Raw genomic sequence first — 25,528 nt, 5'->3', positions numbered from 1 at the left:
GGAGGAAAATTCATCTATTTTGGAGTAACTGGTGTGTCAGTTCTCTTTCCTAATTCTGCATAAATTCTAAAGGTCAAAAATGGAGCTGAATATTAAAATGCTAATTTAATTAAAGCTCTAATTTGAACCACTAACTTTTAAGACAGAATTAAGGTCCTCTCTCTTTCTGTTATTGATATATTTGAGACTTTATTTTATTATTTTGATTCACTTATAGATGTTTATAGGAAATTATTTGCTTTATCTCAGAGCAAATATTGTAGATGATTCTAGATTGGTTAGGATAGCTCTTTACTATCAGGGGTTAATTCCCAAAGTAGTCAGAATTCTCATTATTTATGGTCTTGCTTACTATTTATTCTGAGTTCTCAGTTTGAATAAAAATGCATTTTCTATGGGGCACCTGTGTGACTTAGTTGGTTGAGCATCCGACTTCGGTTTAGGTCATGATCTCACAGTTCCTTAATTCGAGCCCTGCATGCATTAGGCTCTCTGCTGTCAGCACGGATCATGCTTTGGATCCTCTGTCCCCCACTGTGCATCTCACCCACTTGTGTGCACGGTCTCAAAAATAAATAAACATGAACAAAAAGATTTTAAAAATGCATTTTCCTTTTCTTTTTATTGCTGTTTCCTCCCTCCCCCAGTTATTTTGATAATGAAGGTAGTCCCAACAACAGATATTCTTGGCCTAAAAAGCTATGAAATGTATATATTGGAAGACCAGTGTAATTAAAAGTTTTGAATAGGCTCCAGATTAACTCCCACAGATTGTATGGATGAACAGCTGGTTCCATTTGACCATCTGTGATTACTGCCCTTTATAAAAATAATTTTCTCCCTTTCATCTGACTCATTCCCAGTCTTTGGTTTTCCTAATCCATTTAGTGTGTTGTAAACCCAATCTTCTAATTATGATGAGCCTCTAGATTGAAAAATAATAATGATAAATGCCATTGTTTAAAAGTTTTAATCAGTTATGAAAGCTGAGATTATATATATTTGTGAATCATTTTCAAGAGACATAACTAGAATAGTAAAATAAGTCCCTGTATACTTATCACCAAGATACAGTAATATGAACTCACATACAATCTTATTTCATTTATGCCTCCCTCTGTAGCATATCTCAGACATTGTTATCATTTTATTCATAAATATTCCTCAAGGGGATTATTGGCATATATTTGGCAAACTAGAATGAATCAACTACAAGAACTCCTTTGGCTGTTCAGAGATAATCAGTAATGAAGAATCTTTCCTAGAGAGGAATATGAATTTTCTGCTAGAGTTAAATGGCTGACTCCTATGGTAAACTACATTACTAAGACTCTGCAGTATGAATATGAAGTGCTCTTATATACTCGTTGCCATTTTGTCAGTTTTCTGATTGTTTTTTTAGTTTTGTTTCTTTTTTCTCCTCTTGTTTCTTTTTTTCTCCTCTTGTTTCTTCTCTTCCATTGAGATTTGGTGTTATGTTTATATGGTTTTTCCTTTATTTTTTGTGTATCTATTATAGGTGTTTGATTTATGGTTACCAAGAGGTTCATATATAACATCTTATGTATATAGCAGTCTATTTTAAGTTAGTAGTCTTTTAAGTTCAAGTGCATTTTCAAAGCATTACATTTTTATTCCCCTCCCCCTACAGTTTGTTTGTCATGTCCTATTTTATATCTTTTTATTTTCTGTATCCTTGACTAATTATTGTAGATCTAGATATTTTTACTACTTTTGTCTTTAAACCTTCATACTAGCTATATAGGTCCTTGGTCTTTACTATATGCTTACCTTTGTCAGTGAGATATTTTTTTTCATAATTTTCTTATTGTTATTTATGGTCTCCCTCTCCTCCCCCTACCCCACCCCCACCTTCCCCATTTAAAGAAGTCCCTTTAACATTTCTTGTAAGGTGTGCCTTGGGTGGCCCATTCAGTTGAGCATCAGACTCTTGATTTTGACTCAGGTCATGATCCCAGCTGGGGAACGAGCCCCACGATAGGCTCAGCACTGAGCATGGAGCCTACTTAGGATTCTCTCTTTCCATCTCCCTCTGCCCTCCCCTGCTTATGCTCTCTCTCTCTCTAAAATAAAAAAAAAATTTTTAATTTAAAAAATAAAAACATTTGTTGTAAGGCTGATTTAATATTGATGAACTTTTTTAGCTTTTGCTTGTCTGGAAAACTTGTCTCTCCTTGGATTCCAAGTGATAACTTTGATGGGTCAGATATTCTTGGTTGATGTTTTTCTTTCAGCATTTTGAATATATTTTGCCACTTCCTTCTGACCTGTGAAGTTTCTGGTGAAAGATAAGCTGATAGCCTTATGGGGATTTCATTGTTCCTAACTAGCTGTTTTTCTCTTGCTGCTTTTACAGGGGAAGTAGTTCTTAATCTTGATTAAATCTAAAAAATGAGTAGACTACTACCTACCTTTTAATTTGTTTCCAAGTGTTAAAAATGGGATTTTTTGTAAGTGGCTCAATGAGATACCAGTGAAGACGGTCATAGTAAGTTATTATTCCATGACAAATTGTGAACTCTTTGAGATTGGAAATGTTAGTATTACAGGAAATAGCCAATATATATTGTACACTTGGAAAATCATTATCCTAGAGCAGTTAGGGTTTGTGTTTTTTGTTTTTTGGTTGTTTTTTCTTTCATTTTCTGTGACATAGGGACTCCAAGGTAACTATTATGTATGGTTTTCCCGGATGCTAAAGGGAAGAAAATAAATTAATAATGGATTGATCATTTTATTCTTCAAGCAATTGTTATTCTTTTCATTATGGGATTTTAAATTCACTAAAATTGTCCTGAAGTTGTAAATGTGTTAGTAAGTGACCACTTAATGAACTATATTTTCAAAAATGCAGTTATAGTCTATCAGGCTAGTAGAGTGAGGCTCCAAGAAATCAAAATCTTTTACAAGAATCTTGAACTTTCAAATACGTTACAAATTTTATCAGTTTTACCGAGAATTTATAGTAAGCTTTTCCTTTTAAAAGATTATTTAAAATTGGATCAAAGAATTAGTGTCAGTAATCTTTATAAAATTAAAGAGATAAAAATACCTATTGTGGTAGGTTGAATAATAGTCCCCCAGAACCTTGTGAATATGTTACTTTACATGACAAAAGAGACTTTCAGGCATGATCAAGCATTTTGAGATGGGGAGATCATCCTGGATTATCTAGGTAATCTCAGTGTAATTCCCAGGGTCCTTACAAGAAGGAGACAGGAGTGTCAGAGTCAGAAAAAGAGGGGAGAAGATAGAATCAGGGGTCATAATGAGATACTTAAAGAAGCTATGATGCTAGCTTGGAAGGTAGGGGTAGAGGCCATGAGCCAAGATATGAATAGAGAGAGCCCTTAGAAGCTTAGAAGAAGCTTCTATGGAGTGGACTTTACCCTAGAGCCTCTAGAAGGAAAGCAGCCTTGATAAAACCTTGATTTTAGGACTTCTCATGTTTCCGTTCCTGAGCCACAAAGTTTGTGGTAATTTATTACAGCAGCAATAGGAAACTAATATACCCATGAATAATTTTTAATAGTGGCATTGACCTGTTCATATTATAAGCATTACTTCTAAACATTTTTTTAAATATTTTTTTTCTTGAAAAACTTATCTCCTTTAGGATTCAGAGTGTTCATGTACTCAGATAAATAAGGGAGCTCTTGTTGCAAGTTACTTTTTTCTCTTAGAGATATCACATGGTTGAGTTCCATGGCCCAGATTTTCTGATGTTCATACATGCCTGTTAAAGGAGGATATTGTCATGATAATTTGGCAAGCATTTTCTCTACTTGGTTTTCCACTTGTAGTGTGGATTATATTGATCATTTTTTATGCATCTACTATATAATCCTCATTGATATGGATACTTCATATATGTGTGTGTGTGTGTGTGTGTGTGTGTGTGTGTATACACATATATATACATATATATACACACATACATACATATATGTATATTACAAGTTTCACAATAAGTTTGTAAGTTTGACATTATATATTTTACAAGTGAGGATCTTGAGTATGATCCATGACTAATTAGTTTGAAATGAGTTAATGTTTGTTCTGTAAATCTTTTCTCCCAGAAGGATTTAAAATTCTGTACTGTTGTTTAGGAAGTAATACAAGTTGTTGAGGAAAGTGAATATCTTGTTTTTGGCACCATTGATTTAATTGGGAAAATAAGAAATACCATTCATGGCATAGTTGGAATTTGAGATAGGCTTTGAAGGATGAGTAGGTTTTTGACAGCAGTTGGAGGGAGTATATTCCAAGTGGAATGAATATTGAGCAAAGGCTCAAAGATATGAAAGCATGGACTAGGTTATGGGGGGCATAACAGTTTGGCTAGAAGATTTGTTTAGGGAAAGAGTGGAAGAGAATACTGAAATGAAGTGAAAAAGTGCTTAAGAATTTCCATTTTTGTAGATTTTATTTTTAATTAAATTGATGAATTAACTGTAAAATTAATCAGACTAATATCAAGACTAGAATATCTAGATTGCATGCTCTCTGAAGACAGATCTAATTTGCTAAATGAATGAGTGAATGAGTGAATACTGACCTATAGTTTTCAAGGAAAACCTTGGTTATGTGCAGTATGTGTGTTTTAAACCACAGGGGGGGGTATGTAATTCTTGAGGGATTTTCATCAGAATGGTTAAATTGAAAGGTTTTGATTTTAAAAGGGTGAGTTCCATTTATCTGGAAAATTCACTTGTATATGTCACATCATTTCCCAACAGTATTTGTTAAATGACATATTATACATTTTGGTAATTGAAGTGTTTTTTTTTCCCTCTTCTAATGAAATTAATAATAAAAATTCATTTATTTCTTTGATTATCTAATTTATCACATTCACGGATACTGACATTTTCTTTATCTGCTCCCAACTTTTGCTTTTTTGTCATTTGAATGTGCTCATCTTCTGGGAAAAGAGGTACCTGAATGTTTACTAATTAAATAATACTTTGAATAGTGACTATCTTGGTGATAGTTTGCTTTTGCTTCGAAAGTGAAAAATGTCTCCCTGTGATATGAGACAGCTATTGAAGGTTGCTAAGGTGATTTGCAAGTTGGATAACTATTGTAATTGTTCAACATATCTTGCTGTTGAAAAGCACAAGTTAAAATGTTTTCTAGTCCTTCTATTGTCCTGCATGTTTGTAATTGTAAAATAAAATTCTCTGGCTTAATAAATCCGTACATAAGTTGTACTGAATATTTTTCTTTGGGGGCACCTGGGTGGCTCATTGGTTAAGCTTCCAACTCTTGATTTCGGCTTAGGTCATGATCTAATGGTCATGGGATTGAGCCCCATGTTGGACTCCAAGCTGGACATGGAATCTACTTAAGATTGTCTCTCTTCCTTTCCATCTGCTTCTCTCTCCTGCTCTCACTCTCTCACGCACATGAGCTCTCTCTCTTGCTCTCAAAAAAATTTTTTTTCTTTTAAAAACACATTTTAAAAATTAAGAGAATACAGAAAAGCATAAATAAATCACTCCTATCAGAATTATGAAATATTAACATGTTGGCATACTTACTTCCAGACATTTAGCCACTGCAACATTTTTTAAATTACAGAAATTATTTCTTAAATATATAAATTTCAAATAAAGCTAACACTCCCTTTGATGACCATCTCTAATTCTGATACCCGTCTCTCTTTTAGAAGCGATTATATATTGGATGTGTATTTATCTACTATTTTTCTGGTAAACAGTTTTACTCACATGTATATAACCAGAGAAAAAATATTTTTTATTTGCAGAGATGTTTAACATACTGTATGTGTCATTCTGTATACAGCTTGCATTTTCACCCAATAATCTTTTTTTTTTTTTTTTTTTTTGCCAATTTTAAGCAGTTCAGCTGTCGACATAATTATTCGTTTCTTTGTACACATGAGCAAATACTTTTCTAGTAGGTGCCTAGAAATAAAATTGCTTGGCACAGGGTACACATCTTTATATTGCCAAATTGCCCTCAGAGTGATTGTACCAGCTTGTACTACTCACAACATATTGTGTTTGTATGTGTATAATTTTTATTAAAAGTGAGATTCTACTGTCTATATATTTTTGTGGCCTCTTTTCTCATTTAACATTTTATTGGGAGCTTGTTTCTTGGTCAGTGTTCAGTTCATGTAGTACAATTTGATTCTGGTTGCTTTTATAAGAGAAGGATGACAATGAATAGCTTTGTAGAATTAGTGATCAATATACTTTATTTTAACCAGTGGTGTTTTAGTTATAAATAGACATACACTTTACTGCGCCTGGGTGGCTCAGTTGGTTAAGGGTCTGACTCTTGATCTCAGCTCAGGTCTTGATCTCTGGGCTGTGAGTTTAAGTCCTGCATTGGGCTCCCTGCTGAGTGTGGAGCCTACTTAAAAAGAAAAAAAAGTTATCAAATTATGTTTGGTTAGGTCAGGATCATTTGTATGATTTGGGTGGCTTTGATCTGCTCTGTGACAGTATGCTGTGCTGTTAACACCCAGCAATTACCTCAAAATGAGTCTTTTATTACTAAGGAAAATAGTGAAATGCATTGAAAGTACAGATGTGTATATCAATCACTACCACTGAAATAATTATTTTAAGCACATAATATAATTAACAGTACATGCATTTTATTTTGGGTTTGGGGGTGCCATCTTAGAAACTTATTACACGTGTAAGTAATTAAACTACTCTTGTATATTTTAACATTGACTTTTAAGGTTACTGTCATGAAAAAATGTTAAATTAAATATCAAAGGAAAACATAAGTTCAATAAAATTAATTGAAGTTTATAAAACGAAAGCTAAAAATATTATATGTGATAGATGTTATGGAAAGTCCAGTAAAAATTATGGAGACCATAGAGATATAATCCAGCCCCAATCCTCCATTTTATAGATAAGAGAAAAAAATTTATTGAAGGGTTGTGTCAGCCAAACCTGTTGAAAAGAGGGTTTCGGGGCACTGGGGTGGCTCAGTTGGTTGAGCGTCCAACTTTGGTTCAGGTCACGATCTTGCAATTCATGAGTTCGAGCCCCACCTTGGGCTCACCGCTGTCAGCCTGTCAGCACAGAGCCAGCTTCAGATCTTGTGTCTCCCTCTCTCTGCCTCTCCCCCAGTTGCGCTCGCCCAAAAATAAATATTTAAAAGAAAAAAGAGTTTCTATACCTAAAGCCTTTAGCATTCTTACTATTGTTCTTAAGGATCTGAAAAATTCCATAACTTGATGTATGTACCAGATTATACCAAAATATTTTTATTATGACTAAAGAATAGAAACCAGCTAAATGCCCATCAGTAGGATTGATTGAATAAATTATGGTACATGTACGTAGTGGAGTGCTGTGCCACTTTAAAAAGAAAAAAAAAGGAACAAGGAAGTTCTTTATGTTTTGATATGGAAAAGTTTTAAAAGAAATAAAGGCAAGGTAAAGTATATGTTATCTTAATATTTGAGTCAAAAAGGTATTTATTAGTTTTTGCTCATATTTACATAAAACGATCTCTGAAGGTGTAACTAATACCTTCAGTAATATGGTTACATATTGTGAAGAATGAAAATTGGGCAGATGGAACAGGACCTCTTGAGACTTTTTGTTGCACAAAAAGTATTTAAAAATACTTCTTAATATTTGAACCACTTGAATATATTGCTTTTTTTCCTCTCAAGGTAATCTATAATTTTAATAAAATACCTGTTGTGTACAATTGTAAATCGTTTTTAAATTTTCAATGGAAAAAGTAAATTGGCAAAAATAATCATGAGCCTTTTTTTTTTTAACCCTCATAACAAATTTTGGGGGGTACAGTACATTATTAACTATTAAGCATAATTGTTGTACGCCTGATCGCTAGAACTTTTTTTATCTTACGTAACTGAAACTGTATATGCACTGAACAACAACAGCCCATTTTGCCATCTCTCAGCCCCTGGCAGCCACCATTCTACTTTCTGTTTCTGTCAGTTTGACTACTTTAGATACTTGGAATAAGTGGAATCATACAGTATTTGCCCTCTCTGGCTGGTTCATTTCATTTAGCATAACATCCCCCGAAGTCATCAATACTGTTGTGTATGACAGGATTTCATTTGTTTTTCAAGACTAAATGTTATTCCATTGTATGTATACACCAAGTTTTCTTTATTCATTCATTCACGGGTGGACATTTAGGTTGTTCTACTTCATGGCTGTTATGAATCATGCTGTAGTGAACATATGAGCACAAAGAGCCTGATTTCAATTCTTTCGGATAAATACCCAGAAGTAGGATTGCTGGATCATCTGTTTAATTTTCTAAGCAGCCTACATACTATTTTCCATTGTGGTTATACCATTCTACATTCCCACCAGTAGTGAACAAGGATTGCCGTTTCTCCACACTCCATTCAATACTTACTATTTTCTCTTTTTTTCTTTCTTTCATTCTTTCGTTATGTTCATCCTAACAAGTATGAGGTGATACTTCTTTGTTGTTGTTTGTTGTGATACTTCATTTGCATTTCTCTGATGGTGAGTGATTGCATCTTTTCCTGTACCTCTTGGTCCTTTGTATGTCTTTGGAGGAGTGTTTATTTAGTCCTTTGTCCATCTTTTAATTGGGCTTTTGTATTTTTGCTACTGAGTTAATAGGAGTTCCTTCAGATATATGGCTTGCAAATATTTTCTCCCATTCCATATGTTACTTTTTAATGTTGTTTCCTTTGCTGTGCAGAAGCTTTTTAGTTTGATGTAGTCTGAATTGTCTATTTTTGTTTTTGTTGCCTGTGCTTTTGATGTTGTAGCTAAGAAATCATTGCCAAGACCAATGTCATGAAGCTTTTTCCCTAGGTGTTCTTTTAAGTCTTATAGTTTCAAGTCTTACATTTAAGTCTTTAATCTATTTTGAGTTGCAGTTGCTCTTTTTACAGCAGTTATTATTTTTAAAATAAAAATGAAAAGCCCATTTTCTTTTTATGCGTGCCTCCTTTTAATATTTTTGGAGAGATAGGCATTAGCTGTGTTAAATAGAGAAAAAGTGCTCTCTTGCATTGCCCACAAAACATGTCTAAACATATAAACCTTTTTCCTTCAAAACAGATTAACTTCTTGTGAAGAGAACTTGTGTATCACTTAGTTCTTCTAAAGAACCAAGATGATAAATGTGTCATTCATTGGAGATTATGTGTTTCCATAGTCATCATTAAATAGATTATAATTGGCTGTATTTTATAATACTGTATTTATTATACATAATACTGTATGTATGTTAGGGAATATGTTCAATGAAATACTGTGTAAAAAGTATATGATTCATAGGAATTACCTTTCCGGACTTTTTTTTTTTTTTAAGTTTATTTATTTTGAGGGAGTGAGAGCGTGCATGCAAGAGCCTGGTAGCAGGAGGAGGAGGAGGAGGGGCAGAGAGCGAGGGAGAGAGAGAGAGAATCCCAAGTAGGCTCTGTCTGCACTTTCAGTGCAGGCTGACTGGGGCTCCAACTCATGAACCGTGAGATCATGACCAGAGTCAAACTCCAGAGTCTGACACTTAACCAACTTTTTTTTAAGCTTTACACCACATGAAAAAAATGAGTGCATCCTTACTAAAACCCAGCTCTTTTCATGGTGGCCATCTAAAATGAAAGTGGGGGCCTGGATGGGCTCAGTCAGTTAAGCATCCCACTCTTGGGTTTGAAAGCTCAGGTCATGATCTCGCTGTCGGTGAATTCTAGCCCCAGATGGGGCTCCACACTGACACCGTGGAGCTTGCTTGGGATTCTCTCTCTCCTCTCTCTGCCCCTTCCCTGCTTGCTCTCTTTGTCTCTCAAAATAAATAAATAAAACTTCAAAAAAATAAATGAAAGTGAAGAGGAGCCATGTTCTTGTCTATTCTCCTTTCTTTTCACCTTTCAAGATGAAATTTTGCCTGTGGAAAGCCACATATTTGTGTAAGGAGATGGATATAACAAATGTCTCCATACAGAAAACAGTTCTGTTCATTGTGCCTTCTAACTCAAAATATACTGCAAGGCAAAGATGTCATACTAGGGAGGATCTTCCTGGTAATTTAACACTATTTTGTATGGAGTAGGGCTGATGGGAAGGGGTAATAACCTAGATTTCTGGGTATAATGTAAGAAATTTTGTAACTTTGAGAGCTGTCAAACTTTTAAGATTAGCATTGTAAGGACTAGTCTTTAGTGTTACTTTATATGTGATTCTAAATTAAGGCTTTTAGCTTGAATCCTGTTATGAGACCAGGTAAACCTGTTTAAAGTGCCTTTTACTTTAACTGATTTAGCAATCAATAAAAAAATTTATTCAAATTTATTGTAGTAAAGCAAAACAACTACTGGATTTACTTTTTTTCTGTCTTAAACCGCTGATGGAGATTTGTTGTTTATTACATTCTTATGTAGTCAGAAGTGAAAATAAGTATTTTGTTGTTACAGTCCTGCCTCTTATCCTGCATGGTTAGTCTGTGCCCTGCTGTGAGTATGGTCATTTGGAACTAAAAAGATGTCTTTCTCATTCAAAAAGTGGATGTTTATGTTTTTATATACATAAAAATGCTTCTAAAATAGGACTTTACTAAAGGCATCATCTCTGATTCTCTATATCAGCTTTAGTATTTATCAACAAAAGTGTGTATGTAGCCACAAAATGCATGTATAGAAATATATAGTATTTTGTATCTTTCAGCTGAGTGACTATATTTGTGCCATAATATATTCTGTGAGAATAAATTTTCTGTGGGTTCCAGAAGTAATGTTTATTTTAGAAAATTTGGGAAATAACTGGAGAATACGCTAGTATTTTAAGCCTCAGAGCGGTTAAGCTTTGAAATTTATGTGGAACCATTGAAAGTTGAGCTTAGAACAAATATTTGCCAATCAATAGGCTAAAACACCTGGCAGGAGAAAAGTTTTATAGTATTGAATAATAGCATTATTCAGTCCCATAATTCTGAAATGTGTGTAACTTTTGTTATATGGAACTAGAAAATAAGAACGTAAAGGCCATTAAATAAGCAGCAATTCTGGGCGGTGCCCACATTTTTGGACATTACAGCTGTACTTCCTCTTAGCTTTCTAGTTGACACCATTAACTATTCCTGTCATCTTTATCATATGTTTTTTTTTATTGGTTCCCTAGAATGCAAACATAGGAAAGTGGCAGTTAAGACACCAGGCCTGAGATGTCAGAATTTATATCTGTCTTTACACATAAAGGAGGGTGTTTTGGAAACTCCTTTTGGAAACTCCACAGAGGTCATTGTTTTTTACTGTTCTTTGAAGTGGGAAGTGCTTCGCTAATGCCACAGGTTGTTATTTGAGTTAGCAGCGATTTTCTGGTTGTCTCAGGCTTTCAGAGAAGCTGCTTTTATAGATTTAAATAAGCTGAGGTAATAAATGAGAATAAAGGGAAGAAATAATAGGTCAGACCTTGTTTCTTTTTTTTTTCTTTTTTTTTTTAATTTTTTTTTTTAATGTTTATTTATTTTTGAGATAGAGAGAGACAGAGCATGAACGGGGGAGGGTCAGAGAGAGGGAGACACAGAATCTGAAACAGGCTCCAGGCTCTGAGCTGTCAGCATAGAGCCCAACGCGGGGCTCGAACTCACAGATTGTGAGATCATGACCTGAGCCGAAGTCTTCGGCCGCTTAACTGACTGAGCCACCCAGGCGCCCCCAGACCTTGTTTCTTAAAGTAGCAGTTATCTATCGCCTAGGATGACACTTTTAGGAATCCAGTTTTTAGCCTTTCTTAATTCATACTGTCTTTAATATCTGATTTTCAATTCAAGAAGAGAAATGAATGGCTCTCTCTGTACCTTAGTACAGGTATACGTTAGTATGTACATGTGTGGCTTCTGTGATTTGAAAAGCCTGTGCCAAATGCGAGTCTTAGAAATGGCCATTTTTTTTCAGTGATAAGGGAAAAATAACATGTTTCTAAACATGGGAAGAGGCTGATACAAAAGTGGTTATATGTTATGATTACTGTTTAATAAAACCATAGGAAAAAAAAATAGTGAAGAAATGTTCCTGGATATTTACAAGGGTTATATTTGAATGAGGAACTTATATGTTATTTTCTTCATCTTTCTGGTTTTGTGAATCCATTTTTTTCAGGAGTGTATTAGCTTTTGCAATAGAAAAAGGTAAACTCAAAAAAGACGCTAAATTATTCAATGGGACTAAGCCCATATTTTGTTGTTTGATGCATGCAGGAATTGTACCTTAAATATTTTAATTTCAAAATCTGTAATAAGTGCATTCATTCATGCACATATCAAAACTACAAAATAAATTTTTTTCTTTGACTATAAATCTGCTTGTGGGAGTTCCACATTATTTTTGTTTTATAAAGCACACTTACTATAATACTTAGTCTGTATTTTCCACTTTGGGCTTCTTTAATAAGTAACCAAAAAAAAAAAAAAAAAAAAACAAAAAACTTAATCCTTTGCAAAGCAAGCTAGATCTCCAGTTTTCTCAAGTCTTTTGCAATTGTCTTGTCGATATCGGATTCAAGAGCAATTTTTACTTGGCCTTCCCACAGTATCCCATTTGATTTTCATGGAAGCAACAGCACTCTTAGTTTTTGCACTCATGTATCATTGATTTATACAATTAAAATATTAAATATAACGTGTTATAATCTAGTTTGGGAATGAACAGTTGACCGAATGGTGAACTTTATGTAACTAGCAGCTTTGTTCTTTGTTACTGTATAGTACAGTATGTATTCTTTTGGGGGGGAGTGGGGTTTGGCTTCTTTAACTTAGCACAATATTTGCAATTCATTCATGGTGTATTTGTCAATAGGTCTTTTCCTTTTTACTGAGTAGTAATCCATTGTATGGATATACCCCCAATTGTTTAGTAATTTATTTGATGAACATATTGATGTTTTCTGTTTGGCACTATTAAAAATAAAGGTGAACATTTGGTTACAAGACTTTGGGTATACATTTTTATTTTTCTTGGTTAAGTATGTAGGTATGGAGTGGCTGGGTTCTGTGGTCAAATGTAAGTTTGACTTTTTAAGAAACTCTCGAACTGTTTTCCAGGGTAGTTGTCCAATTTTACATTCCCACCAGCTGTTCAGGAGAACCATTTTCTCCACATTCTTGTGAAGACTTGGTATGGTCATTCTTTAATTTTAGCCATTTATATAAGTCATGTGTTATCTCCTTGTGCTTTTAATTTTCTTTTCCCTGATGAGTAGGAATTTTGAATATCTCTTCACATTCTTATCTTCTATCTGTATCTCCTTTGGGGAAGTGTCCAAATCTTGTCCGTTCAAAAAAAAAAAAATGAGATTGGTTGTTTTCTCTACATACCAGATGCAGAGCTTTTGTTGGTTATATAATTTGCAAATATTACCTCCTCCTCTGTGGCTTTCCTTTTAATTTTTGTGTCTTTTGATTTCAGTGAAGTTGAATGTATTGATTTTTGCTTTTGTAGTTCTTGCTTATGATATATTTAAGAAATAATCCAAACCCAAAGTTACTAGGATCATATTTTTTATAGAAGTTTTATAATTTTAGTTCCTATGTTTAGGTCTATGTTCCATTTTGATTTTGTTTTTCTGTGTAGTGTGAAGTGAGAATTCCACGTATTATGAAGTATGTTTTTAAACTTATGGCTATCCAATTGTTCCTGTATCGTTTGTTGAAAAAGTGATCAGCTTTTCCATTGAACTGCCTTGCCAACTTTGTAAAAAATAAATTGATCATGTATGTGTGGTTGTATTTTTGGATTAACTGTTCTGTTTCTTTAATCTCGATGTCTGTCTTTACACCAATACCACAATGTCTTGATTACTGTAACTTGATAATAATTCTTGAGATAAATTACTATAAGTTCTCCAATTCTGATCTTTTAAAAAATTGTTTTAGCTATTCTAGAGCCTTTGCATTTCCATGTAAGTTTTATGATTGTGTTATAACTAATATTTATACCAAGATGCCTGCTAAGATTTTGATTATATATCTATATATAAATTCGAGAGAGAATTGACATCTTAATAATAGTCTTTCAACCATGAACCATGGTATCTCTCTATTTAGGTCTTATTTGATTTTCCTTAGCGATGTTTTATAATGTCTTACTATGTCTTATGTATCTTTTTGAAAATTTATTCATATTTTTATGGTATTTTACATGGTAGTTTTGAAAAATTTAATATGATTGTTATTAGTGTATAGAAATAAATCGTCATGTGTTACTGATTGTTGTATCCTGTAACCTTGCTAAACTCATTAATTCTCCTAGGTCTTTTGTAGATTCCTTAGGAATTTCTGCAGAGCAACTGTGCTTTCTGCAGCAAAAGGCAGTTTTACTTTTTGCTCTTTATGTGCCACTATTTCGTTTTCTTACCTTACCGCACTGGCTAGAGCCTCCAGGACAGTGTTGCATAAAAGTGGTGAGAATGGACACTCTTGCCTTACTACTAATCTTAGGGTAAAAACACCAGTATTTCAATAATGATGTTAGCTATAGACTTTTCAAAGGTCTCCCTTTATCACTGAGGAAATTCTCTTCTATACCTTCTGTGCTGATTTGTTTTGATCACGAATGGATGTTGGATTTTGTCAAATGCTTTCCCTCCATGTGTTTTGTTGTTGTTGTTGTTGTTGTTGTTGTTGTTGTTGTTGTCTTACCGTTTATTTTTGAGAGACAGAGCAAGAGTTGGGGAAGGGCAGAGAAAGAGGGAGACATAGAATATGAAGCAGGCTACACACTTTGATCTGTACAGAGTCGGAGGCAGGGCTTGAACTCACAGGCCCTGAGATCATGATGTGAGCTGAAGTTGGATGCTTAACTGACTGAGCCACCCAGGCACCCCTCCCTTCATGTATTAAGATGATCATATGGTTTTTCTGTTTAGTTTGTTAATATGATGAATTACATTGACTTCCAAATGTTAAACCAACTTTGAATTCCCACATGGGTAGGATGATTATCCTTTTATGTATTGTACTCACTTAACTAAATGTTAATTTTTGCCTCTGTGTTTGTCTGGGATTTGTTCTATAGTGTTTTGGTGGGGGGGGGATGGGGCATATAATCTTTATTGAGCTTATCCACTGGAGTGGAAATAATGCCTGTATAGAACCAAATGTTTGTTACTGTAACTTCTGCCTCACAATTAAAATCCAAACAGTTGTTTAAAAACAGTCAAGTCAAAAATGCACTACTTCAGTCAGAATCAATAGCTTAAAAAAAAAATTTTTTTTAATCGTTATTTATTTTTGAGGGAGGGAGAAAGAGAGAGAGAGAGACAGAACACAAGCAGGGGAGGAACAGAGAGAGAGGGAGACACAGAATCCAAAGCAGGCTCCAGGCTCCAGGCTCCAGGCTCCAAGCTGTCAGCACAGAGCCCAATGCGGGGCTCAAACTCATGAACAGTGAGATCATGAGCTGAGCTGAAGTCGGACACTCAACCAACTGAGCCACACAGGTGCCCCTCAATAGCTTTTTTTGAAGCCGCAGTTACACTTAAACATGGTTAAGACTTGAATGCAGAGATTTGGTTGGTTGGAAAGCTAATTAAACTTCCAGCTTGACCAAATGGAATTACAAGGCAGAATTGTGTTTTTCACAGAGATACAGTCCCCTGGAATCACCAACACCAGACAGCTGTTAAGAGTATTTAGAGTCTTGAGGGGCGCCTGGGTGGCTCAGTCGGTTGAGTGGCCGACTTTGGCTCAGGTCATGATTTCGCGGTCCATGAGTTCGAGCCCTGCGTCAGGCTCAGTGCTGACAGCTCAGAGCCTGAAGCCTGTTTCAGATTCTGTGTCTCCCTCTCTCTAACCCTCCCCCGTTCATGCTCTGTCTCTCTCCATCTCAAAAATAAATAAACATTAAAAAAAAAAAAAAAAAAGAGTATTTAGAGTCTTGAGATAATAAGGAATCCATGCATCCTTTAAACAGTCTTCTGTTGTCATTTCTTCCCAGAGATTTGTGGATGTGTGGAATGACACCACCACTAGTAATTACAGCCTTGATAAGAGCGTCCAATTCTTCGTCTCCACAAACAGCAAGTTGCAAGTGAGGAGGTGTAATACACTTTACCTTCAAGTCTTTTGATGTATTTCCTGTCAACTCAGGAACCTCTGCGGTGAGGTACAGTAGGATGGCTGTGCTGTGCACCAAGGCAGTCATGCCCACTCGTACAAGACTGGTGGTCCTGGATTACAGGTGTCCATGAATATGGCCCACTGGGAACTGCAAGCTGGCTTTCCACGAGTGGGAAACTGCCTTTGTCTTGGCCTTGGGAGCCTTCCCAGCCTTACCGCCTGCCATTTCAGATTTTGCTAAAGGTTATACAAGCAAGGCAGAGAAGGTACTAGTCAGCCTGTGAGATCCTGCCACCTGGCCCTTCATTGCACTGCCCTTCCAGCTCTGTAGTGTCTTGTAATATCTGTCTCGTTTTGGGTATCACAGTAACGTTGGCTTCACAGAATGAGTTGGGAAGTGTTTTCTCTCTTCAGTTTTCTTTAAGTTTGTGCTGAGTTGGTATTTTTCTTGACTGTTTGGTAGAATTTCCTAGTGAAGCAATCTGGGCCCATTGCTTTATCTTTGGGAAGATGTTTCTTTGTTTTGTGGGAAGGTTTTTAGTCTACAAATTTGACTTCCTTAGTAGATAAAAGGTTATTCAGTTATCTATACTTGAGTGAGCTTTGTTAATTTTTGTTTACCAAGGAATTTGGCCATTTCTTTTAAGTTGTCTTGGCATAGAGTTGTTTATATGTAATATTCCTTTATATTCTATAGTGGCTTATTATTCCAGATATTGATAATTTTGTCTTTTCTTCTTTTGTCATATTAGTTTGGCTACAGATTTGTCAGTTTTTATTGATTTTTTTTTTGTATTTTCTCTTCTCTGTTTTGTTGGTTTCTGCTTTTATTTACTCTTTCTAGTTTCTTAGGACAGAGCTTGTTCATTGATATTAGACCTTCCTTTAAAAAAATTTTTTTAGGTTTGTTTGTTTATTTATTTTGAGAGAGAGAGAGAGAGAGAGAGAGAGAGCGCGCAAGTGATGGGGGGGGCAGAGAGAGAGAGGGAGAGAGAGAATCTCAAGCAGGCTCTGCACTGGCAATGCACAAGCAGGCTCTGCACTGGCAATGCACAGCCCAGTGTGGGACTCAATCCCATGAACTGTCAGATCATGACCTGAGCTAAAATCAAGAGTTGGATGCTTAACCACCCAGGCACCCCTGAACCTTCCTTCTTTTTTAATATGGTAAGTTTCCCTGTAAGCATTGCTTTAGCTACATCTTAGAAATTTCAGTATATTTAAGTTTTATTAGGTTCAAAATGCTTTTCTAATTTCCTTTTTGGTGTTTTCTTGGATTACTTGAAGCTTGCTGTTTAGTTCAAATATTAGTGCACTTTTCTAATGTCTTTTCTGTTATTTTGTTAATTCCATTGTAGTCAGAGAACATACTTTGTATGATTTGAATTCCTTCAAATTTATCAAGCCTTGTTTTTAAGACAAAATATGGTCCATCTTATTAAAAGTTCCAGGTGTACTTGAAAAGAATGTGTATCTGCATTCTGGTTGGAGTGTTCTATAAATACCAGTTGGTCAGTTAGTTGATAGTATTGTTCAGGTTTTCTATGTCTTTACTGGTTTTCTATCTATTTGTGCTGTCCATTATTGAGAGCATAATGGTGAAATAACCAGTTGTACCTGTGGATTTGTCTAGTTTTTTTGTGAGTTTTTTATTTGTGTATTTTGAGACTTATAGATGCACAGGGTTTTAAGGTCGTTATGTCTGCATGATAAATTGACCCCTTTATTATAAATTATGGAATAACCTTTTTTCTCTAGCAGTATTCTTTCTTCTGAAATCCATGTTATTAATCTGATTACTCCAGCTTTATTTTGATTTATGTTTACATGATAAATGTTTTTTTTCCATCTTTTTTCTTTTAAGTTATTTGTTTCTTTTATTTAAGGTAGGTTGCTCGTAGGCAGGATATAGTTGAATCTTGCTTTTTTACCCAGTTTGACAATCTTTGCCTTTTCATTGTAGTTTATAAATTATTTGCTCTTAATATGCAAATAGCTTTCATAATTATAAATAAGGATTTATGAATTTGAATTATTTGGTAGATCCCATCAGGTAACCTTGTTCCTAGATTTTTTTTTTAAGTTTACTTATTTATGTTGCGAGAGAGAGAGAGAATGAGAATGAATCCCAAGCAGGCTCTTCACTCTCAGTATGGAGCCCAACACAGGGCTTGAACTCATGAACTGTGAGATCATTATATGAGCCAAAATTCAGAGTCAAATGCTTAACTGACTGAGCCACCCAGGTGCCCAAACCTTGTTCCTAAATTTTAATTGTCCTTAAGACCACTTTGTTTTATTTAGATTTATTATTTCCAGTTTACCTTCAGCCACCAAAAAAAAAAAAAAAAAAAGCCCAAAATTGAGAACAAGGTGGGACTTCTTTAGAAATCAAATGATCTCCAAAGATGAGAAATTGTGCTATAGAGAATTCTTCCGTAATATGTTAGTTATATAAGGGTAAAATGGTGAATGATAGGTAGAGGGTCATAAACCAAAATTAACAAAAATATATTAACCAGGTTCCAGTGTTTTTCTAGTATGCTTTGTAATGACTCATATTGGTATAGTCTTTAGGTCACCCAGAATCTTCTATCACATTGGGAGCTTTTTAAAAACATCCCCAGTATTGCCCCAGGCCTATGCCCTGAAATCTATTTTAAGATAACATATATAACTCACCATAGGGTTCTTAGCTCATAGGTTTGGAAACCATGGTGCCGCCATGGTTATTTGACCCCTTTAATCTCTAACTTTTCTGCTTCTTAGCCTTTTCTCACACAATCTTGGTACCATCAGAGGAAAAAGCCCTGAGGATTAGGTATGACAAACCTAGAATATCAAGCCTGGAGGAAACAGGCTTGACATGTATGTAGCTTCAGCTTTGACTATGCTGTGTATAAATTGCCAGGTTAGTAGGGATCAAATCACTTCTTTTTAAAAAATTTTTCTTTCTTAGATTGCTCAGTAAAGAATTCTACCTTCTGTATGGTTTAATTTAGTAATACCATGTTGTTTTCATTAAGCAAATTTATTACCTACTCTCTTGCTGGGTAATGGTCATCACCTTCTTTTTGAGAAAGAAAATAGTTTTTTTAAACTTGTGCTTCCTCTCCTTCCACCCCACTTCTCTGCCAAAAAGTCACATTAATTCTACCATGATTTTTTAGTTTCTACAATTTCCTTGGTCTCAGTGTGAACTAGAATGTATTTATTTATGTTTGCCTGATTCAAATAGAATAAGATGACTATAAAATAGGTCAGTTTTGAGTAAGTTGTTTTAAAATACATATTAAAATGACCATTAGTAGTAGTGTGTGGGAAATGTTTGCTTTTCAACAAGATAAAAAATGTTGTACTTGAGAATCTTATCCATATAATACTTGGATTATCTATGTTTCTCATAATTAAAATACAATAAAACACGTGTTAAGATCCAAGTGATTAAATGTTAGTCTTCACTGATGGATACTACTGCTTAGAATTTTCCTGCATCTTTGGTTATCACTGAGAATACCAATCATCGTTGCATTGGGCACGTTGAATCATCAGCTAGTAAGGAATTCTAGTTAACAGGATGCTGGATAATGAGTTTTTGTTATATAAGACCTAAGTAAAGTAGGAGAATTTTGGATTTTGGTGCTTAAAAATTAACTTTTCTAGAATCTTAAAATCTGTAACTGATTTTTAAAGATCTATTAAAAGCATGAATTCATCTAAAAAGCTATAATGTATCCATATCTCAAGGTATGAAACTGTAAGATATAAAAATGAATATCAAAACTTTGTTATTAAAATATAAAAATTAATGACAATGATGATATCTAGTCTATGTGAACTTCAGTTGATATTTAGCAAGCTAAGACTGGAAACCGTTATCTGATCAGAATTTCTTCATCTGTAGTAGAATCCTGCAAAATAAATACCTTTAACATTGGTTCTTGAACTACTGGTTGTATCCAAATCTTATTATTTCAAACTAAAAGGATGGGGGCAGTGAAGGCCAGTCAGAATTAATAAATGTTGCATTTCATTGGGTTTGGTAACAAACAGTTTATTCTCAAGAACATTTAAAATATTTCTCTATATGCCTCCCATAATGATGGTTATAGCATCCTTGAAAGAAGGGACTGCCCAGCCTTAGGAGACCTAATGGTTGGTGGGGAGCAGTGAGGGAGATGGGACATGCACTTAGCCCAGAAGAATCAGTCCCATCAGTTAAAGACTATCTTGACTGGAATACCCATACAACAGGTTTAATTTTTTTTTTTTTTAAGTTTGTTTATTTTGAGAGAGAGAGCACAGACAGGGGAATGGCAGAGAGAGGGAGAGGATCCCAAGCAGACTCCACGTTGTCAGTGCAGAGCCCTACGTGGGGCTTGAACCCACGAACTGTGAGATCATGACCTGAGCCGAAATCAAGAGTCCAATGGTCAACTGACTGAGCCACCCAGGCACCCCCCCCCCCACCCTACCGCTTACAACTAGTTTATACCGTGAAGTTGAGTAGCGTTATTTTTCACAGATCTAAACTATTTCAAAAATTGCTATAAATTCCAAATTAATGGGAATACCAATGAACTATTTACATAGAAAAAAAGGATATTCTAAAACTGTTTTTTCATAAACCAAAAGAAATACTCTATATAACATGATTTCTCGGTTCCTGGACCATCATACCAGCATCACCTGGGAACTTGATAGAAATGCACTTTTCTTGGGCCCTGAGGATTAGTTAACTGGAGAAGGTAGGATGGCAGGAATCTATATTTTACAGATCCTGCAAGTCATTCTGGTACATGCTCAAATTCAAAACTGCTCCTTTACAGTATGACGTACACCAAGCTGTAGTGAAATAATGGCAAGTTTTCAGCATAACGAATTCTAATTTTCAGACAGCTGTTGCATTAGGTTTTAGTTAATGATCTCCAAACCCAGCTGGAGTTGAATCCAAGTTATTTCCTTATTCTTTTTACTTACTAGTCAATGGAGCACCAGGTGCAGTTGTTGAAGTGTGAAAATAATTCAGCTTTGTAGATAGTATTGGCATTTCTTTCTTGATTTTGAAAATGCTTTAGTTTTCCTGCTATGGTATTCAGTAATCAAAGCACATCTATTTTAATGGCAGTTGGACTTACAATAAAATTGGAGGAAACCTCTGAATCTTCCTGCCAGTTTAATATCAAAATTAATATTTTAGCTGGATTACAAAGTTTACATGTAGTTGAGTTCCTCCTATTGTAATTTTCCTCCAGTGTTTACATTTTAGGAACAATTTTTGTCTTCCCTGAATAACTTAACTTTGTACTTTTACATCTTTCATATTACTGCATCTTTATTTTTACTTTTAAAAAGAATGCTAGCAGAGATTTGTTTTAATAAAGTGCATCCTATAGTAATAAGGCCCAAATATATGCTTTCTGAATTACAAAACTCATCAAGTTCCCAGAAGGCATTCCAGAGGCACCTGGGTGGTTGGGTTGGTTAAGCGGCTGACTCTTGGTTTCAGCTTGGGTCATGATCTCGTGGTTCATGAGTTTGAGCCCCACGCTGGACTCTATTCCTGATGGTGTGAAACCTGCTTGGGATTCTGTCTCCCTCTGTCTGCAACTCCTATGCTTGCTCTCTCTCTCTCTCTCTCAAAATAAATCAATAACCATTTTTAAAATTAAAAAAAAAAAAGTGTTCCAAAGGCATATTAGTAAGATGTGAAGCCAAGGATATAGGTCTTAAAATTGCTTTACCTGTTGAAGTGAGTTAAAATGGGTATTTAAAAGTGGACAGTGTGGTCAGAAACATTTAAGATGTTTATTAGTAGGTAAACAGGTAAACACATGATTTTACACTAATATTCTAAGATTCATTTGGGTTGTATTGCACATATATTTAGGTAGTGTTAGTAAAATAAATCTTTAGATCAAAGGCTGATGGTCTTAAAATTCTGTCTTGATGCTCTTTATTTTTAACTCTACTTTATCCTCATGATCTCATTCACTCCCTTGACATCAGCTGCTGCCTTTATGTTGTGACTCCTAAAGTTCTGTCTTTACTTCAGAAATTTCTCCTGTGAGTTGTATGTCTTCAGCAACCTACACATTATTGACTAGACGTTCCATAGACACCTATGTCTAAAACTCATAATCCAAGTTTTCTTCACAGTAGCCCTGTGGACATTTATGGAATCAGAGTTAATAATAGTCTGTTTTTCACATGGTCTTGATCCCAGATATTCACACAGGACCTTATTCTCCATTAAAATGTCATTCTGATGTTTCTGGAAATCTTCCAGAGGTGTCTCAAATGTGTTAAGGAAAAAAGTAAAAAAAGGTAGAACCCCCCCCCCCCCCCCGTCTCCAAGCATCTGCCCTATCAACTTTTTGTCAACTGAACAACCATCTCCAATCAAGCATCATTGTCTCTGCTGCTTCCCCAAAAGGAAATGTCAGAAAGTAGAGCCCTCATGGTGCCAAGATTGATGCTATGTTCCATACAGAAATAGAGAAAATTCTTGTATCCTTCTCGATCCGTGTCATACTTTATCACTTGTGAATCTGATTCGTGTGCCTTTGTGGGGAGGTGGCTGACTATACAACTATTCATGCTTTCCCTCTCATAGTATGTCTTTATTGCTAGGAAGCAGCTGCCCACCCAAGGCTCAATTTTTTACCACCACCCCTACAGCCAGGGATAGCCATATGACTAGTGTTTGCCAAGATAGTTGGGAAATTACTGTGTTTTCTCCACTCTGTCTTCCCACATCTGCTAACTAGATGCAAAATACTTTGAGTTCTTGGAGAAATGTCAAAGTTACAAGAAGGAAGGAAGCTGACTCCTTGAATCATTGTATAAAAGGCCATCTACCAGTCTGGAACACACATTGGTACTTGAATAAGAACTAAACTTCTGTTATGGTAAATGATTGAAATTTTATGTATTCTAGTACTTATTATTTCCCTAACTAAAATAGTACGCCTCTGTATTACAGAGCCCTTCATTAAACGGCTCCTTGGGGCGCCTGGGTAGCTCAGTGGGTTAAGCGTCTGACTCTAGGTTTTGGCTCAGGTCATGATCTCAGGGTTTGTGAGTTTGAGCCCTGCATCTGGCTCTGTGCTGACAGTGCAGAGCCTGCTTGGGATTCTCTCTCTCTCTCTCTCTCTCTCTCTCTCTCTCTCAAAATAAATAAACTTAAAAAAATAAAAACAGTTCCTTTATCATTGTCCTGTATTTCCTTTCTCCAACCCAAACACTTGGGTATATGGCTGTCCATGGGGCTGGGAGAGAACAGCTGCCACATTACACTTTCTAGTTCAGATCTTTTCTGCTCTTTTGCTTTTTCTATCCTGTCTTCTATACCTGTCAGGCTTGGTAGTATTCTTATATAATAAGCTCGAAATAAAAGCCCTTATGAAATAGACTCTTCAACATACCCCCTACATACTTGATTTGTCAGTTTGAACTTCAGTGTAGATTTCCAAATGTCTTGAATTCCTTTCCTCTTCTACCCCAATTGCTTTTCTTCCTATTCCTAATTTCCAAACTCAGTGAAGGGTACCATCCTCCTCCTCAGTATAGCTTAGAAAAAAAGCCTTAACCTCTTCTGGGTTCCCAGGCTTCATCCGTATTGCAACCGCTTTCCTTTGGGTCTTAATCTCCATTATGTCTTCAGCTGATTAATACTCAACTCCAGGGCTATCACCCTATAAAGTGATGCTTCATAGAACCTTGCATTGTGGAGGGATTGTATGGGCTTTTACTTAAAGCTCTTCAAAAATGTCTCTACGTTGCTTGCAAAGAAGTTCTCAAAGTGTGATCCATGGGTGTCAGGGGTTCTCAAGACCCTTTCAGGGAGTTCACAAAGTAGTCCACAACTATTCCATAATAATTCTGAGATGTTAGTTGCCTTTTTCACTAGTTGCCATTTGTGCTCATGGTACAAAAGCAGTCATGACATCAGATTGTACTATTTAATCTTTGTATTCTTTACCACTTTGATCATAGTTACAAAACAAAGTCGTTTTCATATAACGGTGTCTTTTATAAAGCAGTCAAAACCATTAACCTTATTAAATCCTGACTATTTCGTATATGTATACTTTTAATACTGTGTGACACAAAATGGAAGATATACCAAGCGCTTCTGCGTATCAAAGTACGATGATTGTCTTGAGAAAAAACAATTGTGTTGATTGTTTGAATTGTAAGCTCAACAAGCCATTTTTTCATAGAACACTGTTTTTACTTGAAAGAAAAACCAACAGATAAACTATGTTTATTCAGACTTGGGTAGTTGGCAGACATTTTCTCAGAAACAAACAAAGTGAACTTGTCACTTCAAGGAAAACCAACTGACTGACGGTATTTATTGCTATTATAAAATTTGACAAACTGTGGCTGTCACCACAAATATGACAGCTTACCAATACTTACAGACTTTTCTTATGAGAATGGTGGTGATATAATGAATGTGATTTTTTTTTTTGCTAGGGGGCGGGGGATCATATAATTAAATGTGCTAGCATTTGGAGGATCTACATAATGCCATGAGCCAGTATTTTCCAAGTGACAGTACAAGGTAGATCAGTATAACAATGTATGAAAAGTTTAACAATATAGTTTTATATCACATTGCAATTAACCTTTAAGAAATCAACACTTGCTGAGTTTTAATGTAGTGTCAAAGAATATTCCTAAGTGTTTGCAAAAGCTATTAAAATACTCCTTTTTCAACTATGTATATTCATGAGTCTGATTTTCTTCATAGACTCCAATCCAAAGAATATATGTTTACATTTTGAATGGAGAAGCAAGTATGAGAATCCAGTTTTCTTTCATTAAGCCAAACATTTTTTTAAAATGTGCAAAAAATATAAAAACCCTTTACTGATTTTTTGTTTTGGAAAAACACAAAAATATATCATTTATTTCTAACATGTTTTATTGTTATGTGTAAATGAATTAATATTTTAAGTTTTATAATTTTTATTTCTACTAAGATAATGATAGCTACAACCCACATGAACAAAAACTCTGAAGTCCTCAATTTTTAAGCGTATAAAGAAGTTCCAAGATCAGTAGGTTTGAGAACTGCTGACTTAAAAGTTCATATTCCCAACGTGGTGATGAAGATACTATGATCTGGCTTCTGCCCAACTGCCTGTTTTTCCCATATTCTAAGCTTATCAAGAACCACTTTTAGGGTCTAAATGCACCAGGCAGTGTTGTGTGCCTCCAAGCGCTTTTCCATCATCACACCATTTTACATTCCTACTAGCAGGACATGAAGGCTCCAATTTCTCCACATCTTTGTGAGTTGGTTGGTTTGGTTTAATTATAGCCATCCTAGGGGATGTAAACTGGTTTGGATTTCCATTTCCCTAATGACTAATATTGTGTTGAGCATTTTTTCATGTGTTAGTTGATCATTTTGTGTACCTTC

General features: G+C 35.2%; 1 protein-coding gene and 1 pseudogene across 3 annotated transcripts in view; one reads left to right on the top strand and one right to left on the bottom strand.

The window, feature by feature from the left end:
* The window catches only part of HS2ST1 (heparan sulfate 2-O-sulfotransferase 1), a 174,654-nt gene that overhangs the window by 102,115 nt on the left and 47,011 nt on the right, over window positions 1-25,528 (top strand). The window lies entirely within an intron of this gene.
* On the bottom strand, window positions 15,939-16,607 carry LOC132672530 (histone H2A.Z pseudogene; annotated as a pseudogene).

Source organism: Panthera onca, chromosome C1, assembly GCF_046562875.1.
Source record: "Panthera onca isolate mPanOnc1 chromosome C1, mPanOnc1 haplotype 2, whole genome shotgun sequence".
NCBI lineage: Eukaryota > Metazoa > Chordata > Mammalia > Carnivora > Felidae > Panthera > Panthera onca.
The sequence above is the reverse complement of the archived record's forward strand: the minus strand, read 5'-3'. Positions and strand labels throughout refer to the sequence as shown.